The sequence below is a fragment of the Gavialis gangeticus genome, unplaced genomic scaffold, assembly GCF_001723915.1.
Source record: "Gavialis gangeticus isolate Ggan-Ray unplaced genomic scaffold, GavGan_comp1, whole genome shotgun sequence".
NCBI classification, from domain to species: domain Eukaryota; kingdom Metazoa; phylum Chordata; order Crocodylia; family Gavialidae; genus Gavialis; species Gavialis gangeticus.
Genome location: NW_017729022.1, coordinates 11909968 through 11919348, shown reverse-complemented (window position 1 = coordinate 11919348; position 9381 = coordinate 11909968). Strand labels below are relative to the sequence as shown.

At 38.5% G+C, this 9381-nt stretch overlaps 1 long non-coding RNA gene across 1 annotated transcript in view; it reads left to right on the top strand.

Annotated features, from left to right (window-relative positions):
- The window catches only part of LOC109295647, a 14900-nt gene extending 7582 nt beyond the window's left edge, over positions 1 to 7318 (top strand). The window contains exon 2 of the long non-coding RNA XR_002096799.1: positions 4706 to 7318. This is a non-coding gene — a long non-coding RNA (uncharacterized LOC109295647). The remainder of the gene's footprint in view (positions 1 to 4705) is intronic.
- Positions 7319 to 9381: the final 2063 nt, after the last annotated feature.

Sequence of the window (9381 nt, the reverse complement as noted above, 5' to 3'; positions counted from 1 at the left end):
GTATCATCTTGCATGCTTAAACTGGGCTGCACTTTATATGGGAGACCTCCAAGAGAACCACTGGATGCTACAGGAAGTAGTGTAGTGATTTCCTAGATGGCACTGTTTTCTTTGGGTTAGTACTAAATCAATAACTTAGCACGGTGCCAGATTTCGATGTGCTGTCATTTGAATAAAATATAAAACTAAGGTCCTGGTTTCTATTTAAAAATCCTGTTGCTTTTGACAATTGAAATGGGCCAAATGACAATATGGGTCAATTTTTTCATGACCTAAATTTGCCTAGTATATATGGCACTCTTTACTCATTTTCTAGCCTTAGTTGTCTATTGTTACTTGGGTGCTCATTAATACCTATGTTCTCTCTGTAGTGCACTGTTTCAGAGTTGAATATAGTAATTTCTGTATGTGTGACATTTGTAAAATGAAAGATGTTTTATAAGTTTAAGGTATTTAGGACTATAATCCTTCCTTAGTCAAGTAGATCTCCCACTGGAGTTCATTAAAAGTTTTATATGAGTAAGGGAAGCTAAGTAGAGTCCTGACATACTGTGCTATAAGGGGAACTGGGAAAAATCCCTCTATTCAGGTTGTCTAAACTTTCCTTTATAGAGAATCTGTACAGCCTCTATGTAGAGCTCTTATTAACCTTTATTGTTATTCAGGCTTTGAAATTTGGCAGTGGGGAATCCTCAGGCTAGATAACTTTTTTTTATTTCTTGATCCCATGAAATATAAACAGTTGAAAACCATGACTTCCTTTCTGTCATTTGCATTGCTTCATAAAATTCTGGCAGCACACCAAAATAATATCTCAACATGTGAATGTTCTAATTGACCAGGCCAGCACCATTGCCAAAAGCAGTAGCAGCTGATGCTGCACTGGGAACAATTAACTTGGCTGCTGTTGGAACAGCTGTAGTGGGGCAGCTGAGCTGGGCCTGACTTTCGTGACAATCTCCCTGCATTCCTGGACCAAGAAAGGAGCTGCAGAGGGTCTTTTGCTCCCTGTTTCCTCTTCTGTCCTCCTTTCTACTCTTTTTTTTGATCCCTAGCCCTGGGCATAATATGGTGGTGAAGAGAGTGGGCTGGGCCCTTGGACAGTCCCTGTGGACCAAGTGCACAATCCATGTGGTCCAACTCTCCAACCATGCTGCCAGCTAATGCGTTTAGCTGTGTAATTTCGAATGTGCTGTGCTGTTGAAGCGTTGGGGTTAAACCTTGCTCAGGGTGTTCAGTGAAGGGGTATTTAGCGTTGTTGTAAACATTCTATTAGATTCCTTTTTGTGCTGGCTTGCTGCTCTTCTTTAGAAACTTCATTGGGTCCTTCCCTCCCTTCTCAGTTCTGCAAAGCTCAAAAGGTGTATTAAAACAATGTTACTTAGGTTGCTAAGTCAAGCATTTGAAAGTTAAGTGCAAGATGCACAACGTGCAGCCTTAATTCTTCTATCTTGTATTTATATGTTATGATACAGTATAATACATGAGCCTGCACTTTCCCTACCCACATGATTCCTGCTTTAGTCAGTGAAGAGGATGAACACACAAGGGAGCAGAATTAAGGTTGCAGAGGCAACTGTAAATCTGGCATTTCCCAGTTTTAAAATGCTTTACTTCTATAGCCTAAATAAGTCTAAATTACATTCTTTTAACTTAGTTTCTAAAATGTAATTGCTAATAATTTTATGTAATAGGTGACTTTTTCTTTTAGTCTTAACAGTGCTCAGTGGTAAGTCAGATTAAATAAGTGGGAAGAATTCTAAAACGTGCGTTTCTGAATGTAATGTCAAACAGTATTCCTTAGCTGAGAGCAGTGGGACTGCTATATAATGTTAACTGGTTACACTTTTCTAGGGTACACTTCTGAGGTTTCACATTTGGTCTTATTCCCAAACTGATCTTTAAGTTACTTTAATTGCTTGCCTTGGAAACTTCTGGCTCAAAAACTGGGGAAGCTGGTACAAACCACATAAACCCAAAGTAATAAGCTGTTGGGGGGACTTCTGTGAAATCTGTGACATTTTTGTTAAATGTAGCACTCTAATAAACATATTGGGCCCTGTCTAAATGTTGTATCACTGATGCAGAGTTGCTCTAGAATATCCGTAGCCAGCTATGAAAGGAAAATCCTAGTTTTAAGGGGAGCTTTGGGAGCATAGAGTTTGCCTCGTGATGCTTCTGAAGTAGCAGTGTGAATTGAAGCGAAGGGGCAAGGGGACAGGTTTGTGTATTTATTTTTATTGTTCTCAGCCACTACATGCATGTCTCTTGTCACACAGTTGAAAACAAGAAAAACAGAAAGCATCACTTAGGTTTTACGAGGATATTGACGCAGTTGGTATTGTTGGCTCAGGATAGGAGTGTTGGAATCTGAATGACCCAATTAGTAATTTAGCTAAAATGCCTTTATTAAATGCAGAGGCCGGTAGCAAAGCTCAGAGGCCACCTTTGCATCCCCTTGCCTGATAGTTGTTATTCACTCTTTGGCTGTAATTGAGGATTTGGGCTATTCAGTATATGCATGCATTTTACAAAGACTGAAATGCTTCTGACAAACTTGTAAATGTGAGATACAGGTTTCCATTTGGACCTGTTATGAGTTTGTTTTATGCTTTGAAAAATGTCATAAATAAAATGCTTATTTTTTTTAGTTGGTTATCAAGGTCATATTTCTTCATAAAACGTGCAATTTGTTTAGTCATGTACCATCTGGATATTTACAATTACAAATCAGTCAGATTTAACCAAATCTGGTATTTGTATTTCTCTTGAAATGTAGTTTTACTCCGAACTGATGGCCTGTGATTATTCCAGTATATCCAAGTTTCAGCACATCTTGTTTGCACCATTAAAAAAAAAACAAACAACTTTCTCTTGTCTTCAATTATGCACGTTTGAATTTGGAGGAGGAGAGATTGGCTGCTATGCTTAATTTAACAAAATGTGATTGCATCATGCTTAATGTATTCAAGAGCCAAGAAGACATATTTTTTTGTATACATGCAACCATTTTTGAAAGGTAATCACAGAGTTAAATGAGTGGAGACATTTATGGAAATATTATGAAGACATTGAAATGTATATTCTTGCTTACACTGCTTAATAAATTACTCAGTGAAAGTGCATGTTACAGTCTGAATAAGTAGTTCCCTCTAACTCATAATATCACCATTAGACAATGTAGTACTTTGGTCTCCTAGCCCAAGTGGTCATGGTTAATTCTCAGCATTTTGAAAAATAGATTTTTAATTTTTTCCAAAAATGTAGGAGCAGTTGAACATTTTGGATTTTTTTCCTTTAAATACAAGCAGTCAAATAATAAAGTAGAGTTCTTGTATTGTAATGGGGTAGTGCTTTAATTTTTAATGCTATTGTTAAGAGTAATTTATGGGGAGATGGGCAGTTATAGATAATTGATTAACAGAAAGAAGACTTGAAGCCATATGTTCATGAAAAACCAATTATAAAAATCTTCTGATTAATTGGTGTTTGCTAAGTGTATGCAATGTTTGAAGCTTGTTGGATATAATTTCACTTCATTATTTTACATTCAATCCACGTTCAGCTAGTTCATTTGAATTTCAGCTTAAGCTACAGTCTTGCAGTATTTGTTTATTTAGCCATGTGTGGTTGATAGAAATAAGTGTTTTTTTTTCCTCGGGTCAAGTAATAGATGATGTTTGTTTTATTGTCAACCAACTTTGGGTTGAAGAATGTAAAGTGAAGCTTAGATAACTGTCTCTGATGCCATGACCTTTCAGTACGTGCACTATGAGAGAGACATGGAAAGCAGATTTTGGCTTTTTCTCTCCCTCCCTGTTCTGACTTGAATAGGGATATCACAATTATTGGGAAACTTCATTATACAGTTGTTTTTGGCTGTTAAGCCATCTTGACTTCAAATCTTGATCAGCTCTATTTTTTAAAAGGGATTAGCAGATCAGCTTCCCAGAAGGCATAGCTGATGCATTCTCCCTCTCCCTGTTGAATGGGCATAGGGAGGTGCAAGGAAGAGGCCTGTGGATAAAATAGAGGATAAACTAGAAGATAACAGTTAAGCTAAATAGTGTTTATTCATCTAGCTTAGTTCGATTCTGAAATACCATACTGAGATTTATTGCTGGGATAACCTAATGAACTTTCCAGTCATTCTGGCTTTTCTGCATTTTGTAGAATCATAAAAATGCAGGGCTGCAATGGAATCTCAAGAGCAGGGATGTAAATATTGTTTAAAAAATGTTCATTTTTTAAACAATATTTACAGATGTTTTCAGTGATGAACATCTGAAAACTAGAACAGTTGTTTTCACACAAGAAAGTGATGAACATCTAAATAAATGTCTGATTTAGTAAGCAGAATTGCCACCTTTAAAAAATAGACTAATGGTCTAGTAATCAGTTGTAATGGTTCAGAAAACAATATGTTGCTTAAAATTTGGGGTCAGATTATGATAGACTAGGTAGCAATGGGGTCAGAGAAGGGTGAGTAGTGCCTCTGGGGCATTGTCTTTGGGTCATGTGGAAGCTGCTCTTGAGCACATGGTTTCAGAGAAAAGCATTGTCTTTTATTTCCCCATGCACCTCTTCATCTAAAAATGATGTATAGCTATACCTAATTTAATCCTGTTTTGCACAGTGCTAACTAACGCTTCTGCACCAAATTCCCCCTCATTTTTTGTGTGTGTTCTGTTTTTTTTTTGAATAGGTGCAAGAAGTATCAGAGTTCCTACAGGAAGGGTCCAGAGGAGCAGCCTGGAGTATCCAGTCCTTTGAAGGATTGGAGTTTGGGAGAGGTCACTTCCCCATGAATCCCAAGGATCTAGGGGTCTAAAAGACTGCCTTCTCTGCAGCCTCCCAAATACTTCCTCCTCAGAGGATTATATGAGGGAAATTGAGCTTCCTGACCCCTGTTTGCGTTTAGCCTGTTGTCTTATAGTAAATAATAATGGTTGAGATCCATCAACCTCTCAATAACTTAAGTGTATTCCATTTCTATGTGCATCTGAATGTCTTTGTAATTAGCAAATGTCTGAAAAATAAACATTGGTGGATCAAATAATACTTTGTGGGGAGAAAAATAATATTTGAGAGGTTAAAATCTTTAGGTCTGTCCCTGACAGTAATGGTAGGTTGCTCTTTTTTAAAGATTCATGGTTGTGAACTTGTTTCCTAAAGCTGCTGAAATAGATATTTCTTCTTAGGACAGACTGTTGTGCAGTGTACCAGTCCTCTGCAGGAGACTTGCAGGCCTCATCTGTTAAATGCCATCTGGAAAATAGGGCAGTATATGCTTTAAGGGAATGATTAAATAGGGTTACTGCCTCAAGGGGTAGTTTTCTGCACATTTATACAGTGACTGATAAAACCATATGGGTCCTGCAAGTCTATTCTAATTGAATCAGCTATTATAGAAAGGCAGAATTGCTAGAAATGTACTAAATGGATGAACTCCAAGTAAATACGTCACACAGTAAAATAGCTAGAAATATTAAGGCACTGAAAATAAGTCCCTGTTAGAAATGGGGGAAAGGGGAGTTGGAGGTTAGACCTCTAAAAAATTGCAGTACGTACATAAAAAATTGCATTGTTATTCTGGAATAGTCATGTAGCTTAGTTTACCAAGAATTACCTGATATACAGGCATCTTGTTCTGTTATTTTTATTGTCAGAATTGTTCTGTTGTACTATTTGCATGGGCAACGTGATTTGCCTTAAACCAACAGTTATCGTTTGGTAGTGTATAAAGAAAGGGGGTGCTTGCTAGAAGGGAGGGGTCAGCAGACCCCCCCACCCTGAACATTCCTGTAGCACTGGGCAGAATTGTACTAAGATGCTGGTCTGTTCTGTGTGAGTTATCTCCCAGATGGGAAGCAGCTGAACTGCCTTAGTGTGGAGGTAATTAGCCCAGGAACAAATCTGCATGTACGTAGCTATGCTTCTTCCATTTGAGAACCAGCATGTGCGAATCTGGGTCTGGTGGTTCTGCAGCCTTCCTAGCAAGGAGACCACAGGGGAGATACCTGGTTCCCTCAGCATGGGATTGTGGGGTAAATTGGATGCGAGTTGTGGTTGTATGGGGTTGGAGGGCTGGGGTACAAGATCAGTAAGGCTGAGAACTAGTGCCCTAAGCAGTGTTGGGTATGATGGAAGTGATGGTAGTGAGAATAAAAAGAGAGAGAAAATTATTTGCATTAACTAAATATACTACTGCATGTTGAAGGTGTGTTTAATCATGCCCTACCTCAATATAAAAAAAATAAAGACTAGGTACTCATAAATTGGCTGTGTGTGGTAATTAGCAGAAATATTTATGCAACATTGCAAGGCAGATTGAGTTTAATATATCAAGGGTTCTCAATGTTTTGTATGTTTTGTACTATGCTTAACAGACATGAACGGTGAAGAGGGGCCTTTGTTGGGAAGGGTAGCCTATAAATCAAATAAATAAAATTAACAAACTTTAGGTCACTGTTTCTTTTAGGAACTAAATTTACATTACTGTGCCAACTACAGCAGTTTCTTAAATGCAACACAATACTAGAGAAGTATTTAATGAAGTTTTAGCTTCTCTACATAAAATTTAGTGGCCAGAAATCAGGAGTACCATCATTACATCAGGATCATTGGCAAATACTCTGTGAATCATGGTTCATAAAATTTGACTGATTTTCATTGAACCTAAAATGTCTTAAATGATTCTTAAATATATACTACACTACCAGTATTTTTCATTATAGAGTATTTAAAGGTAGTACATATGTTTAGTTTAAGTAGCATTGAATTGCAAGTTCACTTTCCATAGGATTAAGGATCAGAGGCTTAATTTTGGTGTCATTGATGTTGACAGCAAAATTGAGATGGACTTAATGGGATAAGAATTAACCCAGGGTCACCAGTGAAAAAGCAGTTAGCTTTGGAATAACGTTTCTCCAGTATTGCAGCAGTCCCCTAATTAAGATGAGGCTCCTATTTTGCTAGGTGTTGTACAAGGACATAGATATATGCAATCTGTTGCCAGTGTTGGCCATTTTCAAGAAGCCTAGGCCAAGCTGCAGAAGCATAGCTAAAGCAGAAGCCCCCCAAGTGTTTCTTAGTAATAGCAGAATGCATGGTTGTAGACAACTAGCTTGTATTTAATGTAACTTCTAGAAACTCAGTTTAATAAATGCTCCTATTTGAATTTATATATAAAGCATGAAGTGCACACAACTAATACCAAGTGATTTCTGGTGAAGAAATTGTGCACAAGAAGAAAAACCATGTATTTTATCATCAGGATTAATTAGGAGATCAGCCTTCAGCATGTTTGATAGAAATGGAAAAGAGAGGATGAGAAGGTAATGACAGTGTGGTACGATAGTGTGGAATTGTAAACTGTAAAAAGTGAAGGAAGCAATCAATGTATCTAGATAAACCAGTAATGAGATCCAATCCAGGGGTGGGCAAAATGTGGCCTGGGGGCCGGATGCAGCCTGCCAGGCCACTCTATCTGGCCCATGGTGCCCCTAAAAAGATTAGAAAATTAATATTAATCTGCCCCTGGCTGCCTATAATGGAGCCCTGGATGGCTCAGTAAGCAGCCCTCTGCCCAAAATAATTGCCCATCCCTGAATTAAACAGAGCACAAGTTTGGAAAAGAGATTCTATAAAATACCTTAAATCCAAATATATTATAACTTTATCTTAAAATGTTAGTAGTAACCAAAGGCAGACAAGGTTCTTTGCGTGATTTTGATATCTTTTATTAGACCAACTAAAATAGCTGGAAAACAATTATTAAGCAAGCTTTCGAGTTCAAAAACCCTTTGTCAGGCTAAGGAAGTTTCAGCAGTTGGTGTGTGCTCTTCCTAGATGGAATGAAAAGTAAAGAAGCCAGAGACTGGTCTGGTATGCATACAAGACAGGTAGTCAGTGAAAATGTAGATTGAGGAGTCAATGGGTGAGAGACAGGCTGGGTGGGGGGGGGTGGGAGAGAGAGAAGGGGGATGAAAAGTGGAGAGATACCTAGGGAGTCAGATGTCAGGCAGGTTATAATGTGTCATAAATCCAATGTCTATATTTAGTCCATGATTTTTAGTATCCAGGAGGTTGATGAAGTTGAGTTCAGAGGCTCATTTCTAGGAAGTGTTTTGTAAGTTTTCTTTGAGGATCAGGACTGAGAGATTGGAGAGAGTGGTTTTCTTGTGAGAAATGTGCCCCCACTGGTAATTGGGTATGTCAATCTCCTTAGACCAACACAGCTACAACCTACGCCCCAGTAGTATCCAAATGCATTAGATGTTGTTTTGCTGTATTTTTAGTTAAGTTTCCTAAATAAGTTGTAAAAACAAAGGACCTTTGTCAGTAAAAGCCATAAACAGAGGTGAAGAGAAAACAGGATGATGGCAAGCAGCATTCCATGGTGATGAAGAAGGAAATACAAAACTTCCCTTCTACTTTGCTAAGGATGTAAATACCAGCTGATTGCCATCTAAGTTCACAAGGGGTCTGGTTCAGTCCAATCTGAAAAGTTTCAGTGAAACAGAAATTTAAATCCAATTGGAGAATGTTTATAGAATATTAGAATAAGTTGTCTATAAATACAGAGTATAAACTGTTGGAGGGAAATATGGAGAACTTGGCAAATTCAAAAAGATATTCATGTCACCCTCCTCCCCCTCTTGAGTCTCCCTAGCCAATCTGGGTAACAATCTATGTTGTCCTGTCATGGGGAACCAGATAGACTTTGAGAGAGCTATTTGCTTTTGTGTTTTGAGGTATAGGCCATAAAAAGTTGAGAGGTAGACCAATCTCTTGCCTCATCTATCAGTAGCCAACCTGCTAGAATCCAGGTAACAAGTCTGTGACCCCAAGAGGTTGCAAAATTAGGTGTGATAAGTGTGTTTCAGCGGGGAAAGAAATATTAACTAAAACAATGCCCCCTCAATCCTTCTTGAATTATAATATTAATAACCATTGCAAAGGAAACCTCTTATGTTAATTGAAAAACCGAGTGCCTAGTATGCTTAATGGAAAGGGGCACTTTAAACTTGTTAATGGGTGCATCTACACATGCATATTAATGCAAAGCAATAAACTCTGGTACATATCGCACCAGAATTTATTGTTCCCAGGTGCTGTGTTTATATATGTACCTGGGACCTCAGCACATTGAGCCATGTTGGAGCAGCCCTGGCTTGCTTGGGACCTGGGGGATCAGCCTACTAGCCCAGGGCTGTTCCAGCTTGGCTCAGAGTCCTGTGGAGGGGCTGGCTGGGGCACAAGAATGCTTCAGTGCAGGGCTAGCCGATAGCCCTTGTTCTGTAGCACCCTTCTGCCCCAGCCAGCTGGGTCAGCATCTGCATATGCATTGCTACGCACGGAAAACCTGTCATAAGATAG